The sequence below is a fragment of the Mus caroli genome, unplaced genomic scaffold (genome assembly GCF_978045245.1).
Source record: "Mus caroli unplaced genomic scaffold, Mus_caroli_1 scaffold_1, whole genome shotgun sequence".
NCBI lineage: Eukaryota > Metazoa > Chordata > Mammalia > Rodentia > Muridae > Mus > Mus caroli.
The window spans coordinates 163,157,568-163,165,552 of record NW_028227256.1 but is presented as its reverse complement, the minus strand read 5'-3'; the positions used below and the strand labels follow the sequence as shown (position 1 = coordinate 163,165,552).

Sequence of the window (7,985 nt, the reverse complement as noted above, 5' to 3'; positions counted from 1 at the left end):
ATTCGGCGTGTGTGCAACACAATACTATTCAGCTTTAAAAAACAGAAAACAGACCACACGGATGAGTGTGGAGGACATTATACTAAGTGGAATAGGCCACAGGCACAGAATGAGAGATACTGCATGATCTCACCATGTGCACAATCCCCAAATACTGAACTTGTAGAGGCAGAGAATGTACTTGTGGTTGTCAAGGCTTGGGACATGGTGGACAGGCAAGATGCTGGTCATGGGTGTAATGTTTTAGCTAGGCAAGATTGAATAAGTTTTGAAAACCTGATATAGGTTATGGTGGCTATAGATGGTCATGTGTGTAGAACTTGTAAAGTGCTAATGTTTCTGTTTTTCAGAAAAAGAGAAATAATATGAGATCATAGGTATGTTAACTGCCTGATTTAATAATCACACATTATTAAACTGTATCTCCAGCCTTAAAGTATCTTATCAGGGCTGAGAACACAGAGCAAATCCTTAGTTAATCCCTAGAATCACACACAGATGCACAGAGGCTGTTAGTCTAATGTATTTACCTTTAAACGGTACTTGACATTTTTCCCTTGCAGGCGGTTATCTTTGATTTGTTCTGCACTTTTGACAACTTTACTATAACAAGTTATGACAACTGACTTCTATGGTCATGTGTCTTGAAGTGCATAGATGCTTCTTGTAGCTTAATGGTTCTCTTTTCCAAGATTTCAGAAGTTTTCTGCTGATATTTTACTGAAAAGGCTTTCTGTGGCTCCAGCCCAAAGCTCTTCTTCCTTCGGTGTGCCAATGATCCAAATATTTGTTTTTTTTTTTTTCAAGAGGATCCCAAGGCTCTTGCAATTTTTTCTTCATGCTTTCTCTTTTATTCTTTTTGACACTAACAATTCCAAAGACCTCTCTTTAAACTCTGTTATTTTTTTTCTCCTGTCTTATCTAATCCATCTGACCGTTATCTTTTCCATCTGACCTTTAAGTTTCTCACTTCCTCAGTGATTGATTTCTGTCTGGTTCTCTTTCAGATCTTGTGTTACCTTCTTTAATTCATTTAATGTTTTGTTTTTTCATTTTTCTCATATTTCTATGTTGAGATTGTTTGTTGGGATGGGTATCTTTTATGACTATATGGTAGCTTCCTCTTGGTGACTTTCTCTTGATGATGTGTCTTGGGAAGCTTCAGTCCTGGCTTTGACTGACAGCATGGAGTGTCTCATTCTTGTCACCCTCCTCATCATGAATATTCTACCATGTTTTTTCCTCACATGACCTTGATGCTGCAAATCTAGAACTAGAAAATGAAGAGCTGCTTGCTCCCACAAGCCACACCTTTAAAGATTTATTTTTATATGTCTGAGTGTTTTGCCTGTAAGTCTGTGCATCATGTGCCTGCTGCCTGGTGTCCACAGAGGCCAAAGAATATGTCAGATCTGGAACTAGTTAATAACAGTTTTGTCATTTAGGAGCTGGAAATTGAACCCAAGTCTTCTGCAAGAATAGTAAGTGCTGTTAACTGCTGAACTTCAGCCCCTTCAGAGTTTTATAAAAATTATTTTGACAGGTTCTCATGTGGCCAAGGCTGGATATTGCAAACTCATTATGTAGCTGAAGATGACCTCAACACTTTTTTTGAGATGGAGTTCTTTTTTTCAAGACAGGGTTTTTCTGTGTAGCCTTGGCTGTCCTGGAATTCACTCTGTAGACCACCAAACTGTCCTCAAACTCAGAGATTCACCTGCCTTTGACTCCTGAGTGCTGCTATTAAAGGGACATGGAACTACTGCCCATCAACCTTGACTCTTTGTGCCTCTGTGTGTGTGTGTGTGCCCGTGTAAGTGTATACACATGTGTATGGTACCCAAGGATGACAGAAAAGTACATCTTATCCCTTGTATCTGGAGTTATAGGCAGTTGTGAGCTGCCCAAGGTGGGAGCTGAAATCTGAACTCAAATCCTCATGATCAAGTAACAAGTGCTCTTAACCACTGGACCATCTCTTCAGCTCTGTCCTTGAACCTAAAAAAATGTCTGTACAGATAGATACATGTGTGTCAGATACAAGTAGAGGTGAGAGGACAACCTCCAGTGTTATGTCACCCTCAGAAATTCACCCATCTTCATTTTGAAACAAAGATTCTCATTGGCCAGACGCTTACCAATTAAGCTCTACAAAGTATGACAATTGGGTTTGATTCTGGAGTCCACATGGTGAAGGGATAGAAGTGACTTCCAGAAGTTGTCCTCTGACATCTACACATGTAGCTTGGAAAACACACACACACACACACACACACACACACAATAGATTCAAAAGAAAATGCAGAATGAAACATTTAATTAAAACATAAGTACAAAAAATTTGAGAGTACAGTTTGTATAAGTAAGCAAATCCACTCAGGTTGAGAAAGAGGACATTACCTAAACTCCTCCCATGTGGGGAGGGCACGTCCCTGAGTGATGGATGTGTGGTCTGCTGAGGAAGCTGCACAAGTCTGAAGCATAACTAGAGCTGTCCACAGTCGTCAGTGATGATCTTCCTGTTGATCTTGGATCCAAAGCTCTCCATGGCTTCTGTGATGCTCACCTTCCCAAAGGCTGCATGCTTGCCACCCAACCATGCCATCTTGGCAGTGGGATGAAAAACTGTGAACTATTTGTGTTTGGTCCAACATTTGCCATAAAGAAGATCCCAAGACTCTGTACTTCAGGATGAAATTGAAATTCCTCAAATTTCTTCCCAGTTGCCACCAGTGCCATCATGGTTTGTAAGGTGACCACCCTGGCACATGCATTCTGGAATAATTTGGTGAAAATCAGAGCCTTTTTAGCCATCTCCTTTCTTGCTGATGCTCAGAGCATAGTAGTTTTCTGCTGTCTTTGGATCATGGTCTGCCATGACTCAGTGATGTGGCCAAAGGGTTTGCCATCATGGTGTTAAATACAGTGCGGTTGACCATGGATGCCAGAAAGTGACTACAGGGCAGAGGAGCATCTGCAAATCTTGGATTTTTAAAATAAACTTATTTATTATTATTATTGTTGTTGTTGTTGTTACATTATTACTATTATTATTATTGGTGGGTATGTACACTCACACACCTGAATACATGTAGGTGAAATGTCTGTGAAGGCCTGAAGTCCCAGATCTTCTGTAAGAACAAGAGTCTTCACCACTGAGCCATCTTTTTAGCCCCTCTGAACATTTTTTTCTGGGGGAGGGGTGGTCACACAATGTAGTTGGCCTCAAACTTATGTTGTCCAAGGCTGGCCTTAAATGTATGAGCCTCCTATCTCACCCTTCTAAATATTGAGATTAGACTTATGTGCCACCACATTTGGCTTACACTGAACTCTCTCTCTCTCTCTCTCTCTCTCTCTCTCTCTGCATGAATGTTTGCATGTATGAGTGCCGTGTGTTTGTGCACCCATGTGCATGTGAGCATGTGTGCATCTATAGTTTCATGCATGTGTATTTAGAACCTAAGGCTGGTGTTGGGAGTTTTCTTAATTATAGGAAGTGAGCACCTTACTCATAGATGTAGGTCTCTCAATTATACCCAGAACATTGGAGTTACAGAGGTCCTTGTACTCACAGAGAAGGACTAAGAGAACCAAAAATGTTAATCATGCAGGGTATCTCCTCAGTGAAGGATTAAAAATCAAATAACTGCATACCATGCAGAAATCTAAGAATGGATTTTGTTAACGACTTGGCGACCTTTTTATTTTTGCTATCTGTGGAGGCAGACCTCATCCAAATTCCCCAGCATGATTTTCCCAGACCACTACTTACCCTTTGGGGAGATGACCTCCTGACCTATATGTTACATGTCAGAGACCACACTGGATTCGAGGCCTTTTAGCTACAGAACCTGCCCTCATGCTCATAGGTACTTTGTGAAAGCGTTTCTATGTAGTCACATCTAGGCTTTACTGTGCACCCAGAGTTAGACTGACTGTTGATCCTTTCGCTGAAGTTTCAATACTGCATAGGAAGTGCTTTTTTTTTCCCCCAGAAAGGAGGCAAATACAACGTAAGATGAATAGCCCATCTAGACCATAACTCTCAACCTTCTTAATGCTGTGACCCTTTAATACAGTTCCTCATGTTGCAATAACCCTCAGCCACAAAATTATTTTGTTGCTACTTCATAATTGTAACTTTGCTACTGTAGTGAATTGTAACATTAGTATCTGTGTTCTCCAATCATCTTTGGGGGTCGTGAGGAACAGCTAATGCCTATAAGAAGGCATTTAATATCCCCTCCCCCTTAATTTTTTATTTATTTTTTGAGACAAAGTCTTTCTATATAGTTCTGGAACTCACTATGGAGATCATGCTGACCTTGAGCTCAGAGAGCGTCCGGCCTCTATGCTGGGATTAGCAGTGTGCACTACCACTCCTATCCACTTAATACATCATTTTAAATCTTTCACGCAAAATATTATTTCATATAATGTATTTTTTAACATCTTTAAAAAATTTAAATTTATGCATACCTCTGTGTGTGTATGTGTCTGTTTTTGTGCAACATGTGTTGCATGGAGGCCAGAAAAGTGTGTCAGATCCTCTGGAGCTGGACTTGCAGGCAGTTGGAAGCTGGAAACTGAACTTTGGTCATCTAGAAGAGTAGCAAGCGTTCTTCACCATTGAGCCCCATATAATGTATTTTGACCATATTCAACCCACATTCCTCTCCTGTACTTAGTATCCTTTAATTTACTAGAAACATAAACTAAGGGGCTGGGGAGATGGCATAAACATAGGGATCTGCGTTCGGATTCCTAAAAAAACCACATAAAAGTGGCACAAGCCTGTTACCCCAGCACTGGTGAGGTGGAGATTCCTCAAGCTTACTGACTAGTCGCTCATCTTCAAGTTAACTGCCCAACAATTAAGATTGAGAGTGATCAAGAAAAGATGTATTCTGTCAACCGCTAGCGTCCTCTACAATGTACACATGCACACCACACATGAGCATGATAAGATTGTTGTTCTAAATATTGTGACTTGGGGACTTGGCAGTTTTGTTGCGATTACTAAGGAAGAAAAGCAGCCTCATTTTGAGACTAGAAAGATGGGAGTTGAAGTGAAAGCAGAATTACTGTAGATCTGAGATAGGCATAAAGGACTCAAGGGACTCGCACAGCCCAGGCCAGCCTCAGACTTCATCTGGAGTTGAGGCTCGCCTTGATCTCCTGATTCTCCTGCTGCCACTTCCCAAATGCTAGGGTGAACAGGAGTGTCCCAATCCATGGGAAACATGATTTGTCCATGAGTCTAAAAGGCAAGGATATCTAAAGTAAATAGCTAGGAGTTTTTCTTATGAGTCTTCTTAAGAATAAAATAGACAATTTCCATTTTAGAAGAATCTTCTGTAAGTTCTGCAACATTAATAAATGATAGTGGCAGAGATATTTACTCTCCATAGATACACCCACGCTGTAGTTACAATTTAAGCACTTCACTGGCTGTTTTGGAACTCACTGTGTAGAGTTTGAATTCACAGAGGTCTACCTGACCCTTCCTCTCAGATGGTGGGATGCCACCATGCCAGGCTCCCTCGGGCACCTTAGATGAAGCATTTCATGTAAAACTGACACATTGTGGATGTCAGAACCTACAGAAAAGTTGTGTTTAATCCTCTCATCTGGAGGGCATGTGGATGGCACCTTGCCAATTCTCTCACAGTCAAGCAGAAGGTGTGAGGCTGTGGAAATATAACTAGGAATGAGGATTCCCCACCCCCACCCCAAACAAAAGAACAAGTGAGGATGTGAAGATACAGCAAGCATCCTTCCTGGCTGAATCCAAGTGCACCTTCTGACGTCATGGGAAAACTGAGCAGTAACAGGATGCGAACATTATGGATATGTTAGAACCAATCACAACCATGTTCGTCATCATCTCTTGTAGAGTTTCCTACTAGTTTTTGACTTATGCTCAGTTTTTCATCAATAATATAGTCTTCTTTAAGAAGAGGACAAAGGGGGCTGGGGGTGGGGGATTGAAAAGGAATGGTATCACCAAAGCCTGCTTGATCACTCTGTCAACTCCTCTTCTGCATTCTTCATGGTTTTTAGTGTCTATACACTTTTGTGGCTTATTTTCTGTCAGTCTCTTCTTGGCCTGTTTACACTGTCTCCCTCTGAACTGTAAACCCCCTCTTTAGAGATCACATTATTAGTCTTTCTTCCTTCCACATCACCTTTCTAGCACCTTCACATGGTGGGCACTTACTATTTGACTAATGAAAGCAAACAGGACAAGCTAGAAATATATGATATCCAAGACAAACGGGACAGGGTCACATTTAAGCTTCTAATCTAACCTAAAGGGCTGGCAGAAATAAACCCTGAACTTGCCAACCACTCTCCTCTCAAGTCTATTAGCTGTGACACTAGTTGGTCGCTTTCCTTCTAGCTCTGCTATTTCTTCTACTGAAATTCCTACTTCCCACGTACCTCTGTTCTCCAAGACTGCGGAGAAGCTTGAGCCTAGATTAGGGACTAGATCTTTCAGGAATGCAGAGAACAGGAAAGGGGTCTGGTGTTATTATTCTGAAGACAGCAGAAGTGCCATGTCTGTCCATACCTGACCCATCAAATGACAGTTTTGTCAAAAAGCCGTTTTCCAGGCCACACCCTCATCAGAAGTTCATTGTTTCACGCGCACTGGCTGTGCTTCTGATTGGCTGGCATCACTGTTCCCCTCCCCCGACACTGAGTGGTCTACTGCTCTTGGAAGACTGGCTTGGCTCAATCTCAGGTTCTCATGTCTGGACATGTGAGACAGTTGGAGAGAGTGAAATAACCCCATCGTTTACACATCTCTTTCCTTGACCACGTGGAGGGTGACTGAAATTAGGTCACAGTTGATAGGTGACTATCATCAAAAGAAAAGTCTCTTAAGCAAGCACCCGTTTAGTCAATACAGTAGTTTCACCATGTCTTTGGTGTTGTTACGCAAGCTTAGTTACCACTGATCAACTTTGGTCTGAAAACATGAATGGAAAATTGCAGCAATACTCTTTCTTTTTGGCATTACAGTGTTCAGCAGCATAATGAAGTCTCTCACTGTCCTCTCTGGGACACGAATCATCCTCCTGTCCAGTGTAGTCACTCTGTATAAATGACTTGTATGGCAGACTTGTCAGCATTTTGCTACAATTGTCTTATTACTGTTGTTATTAATTTCTTACTATACTTTATTAAAAACTGGCATAGATGTATACAGACAACCAGCTCCTCAGCATTTGGTACTAACTTCCGGGTGCTGCCAGGGCTGGTGGATAAACAAAGGAGCACTATTGTAGTGACCACACTGTATCAGGGCCATGAATTTTACCAGTTTTAATGAATTTACTACTTGTGAGGTAAAATTTTGACAAATGATACATGTTTTTTTTTAATATACTTGATTTTAATGTCTACTTATAAATTTACGCAAAGGTCAGTTAAAATCTGAGGCCTTATAAGAATTTTTCACAATCCAGTGTGACACTGTCAAAGTATGCTTTAAAGGAGCTGTCCTGGTTAGTTTTATGCCAACTTGACACAAGGTAGAGTCATCAGAGGTGGGAGCCTCAGCTGAAAGAATGCCTCTATTTGGCTGGGGTGTAGGTGAGCCTGTGAGGCCTTTTCTTAGAGATTGATTGATTGTGGGTGGACTCAGCTGCTGTGGTGGGTCCACCCTTCGACAGGTGGTCCTGAGTTCTATAGGAAAGCAGGTTGAGCAGGAGAGTATGCAGCCCCACGGCCCTGCATCAGTTACCGCCTCCAGGCTCCTGCCCTGTTTGAGTCCCGACTTCAATGATAGACTATGATGTGGAATATTGAAGTGCAAAGCCAAACCCTTTCTTCCCCAACTCTGCTTTTGGTGTTTCATGGCAGCAACAGAAACCCTAATTAAGATAGGGCATATATTTAAAACTTAAACAAAAAACTGAAAATATATGTGAATATTCTTATAGTCAATTCTAGTAATTAAATTTACTGTATTC

The 7,985-nt window shown here is 41.3% G+C and overlaps 1 protein-coding gene across 4 annotated transcripts in view; it reads right to left on the bottom strand.

Moving 5' to 3' along the window:
- Adcy10 (adenylate cyclase 10) overlaps positions 1–7,105 on the bottom strand; it is an 88,121-nt gene extending 81,016 nt beyond the window's left edge. For 2 of the 4 annotated variants that reach the window (XM_085842556.1, XM_085842557.1), the window contains exons 1-2: positions 6,448–7,105; positions 4,483–4,604 (exon numbers count right to left, since the gene is read on the bottom strand). The gene's annotated coding sequence lies outside the window, so the exon portion shown is untranslated. The remainder of the gene's footprint in view (positions 1–4,482; positions 4,605–6,447) is intronic. The other 2 variants (XM_021150515.3, XM_021150669.3) reach the window with 1 other exon arrangement.
- Positions 7,106–7,985: the final 880 nt, after the last annotated feature.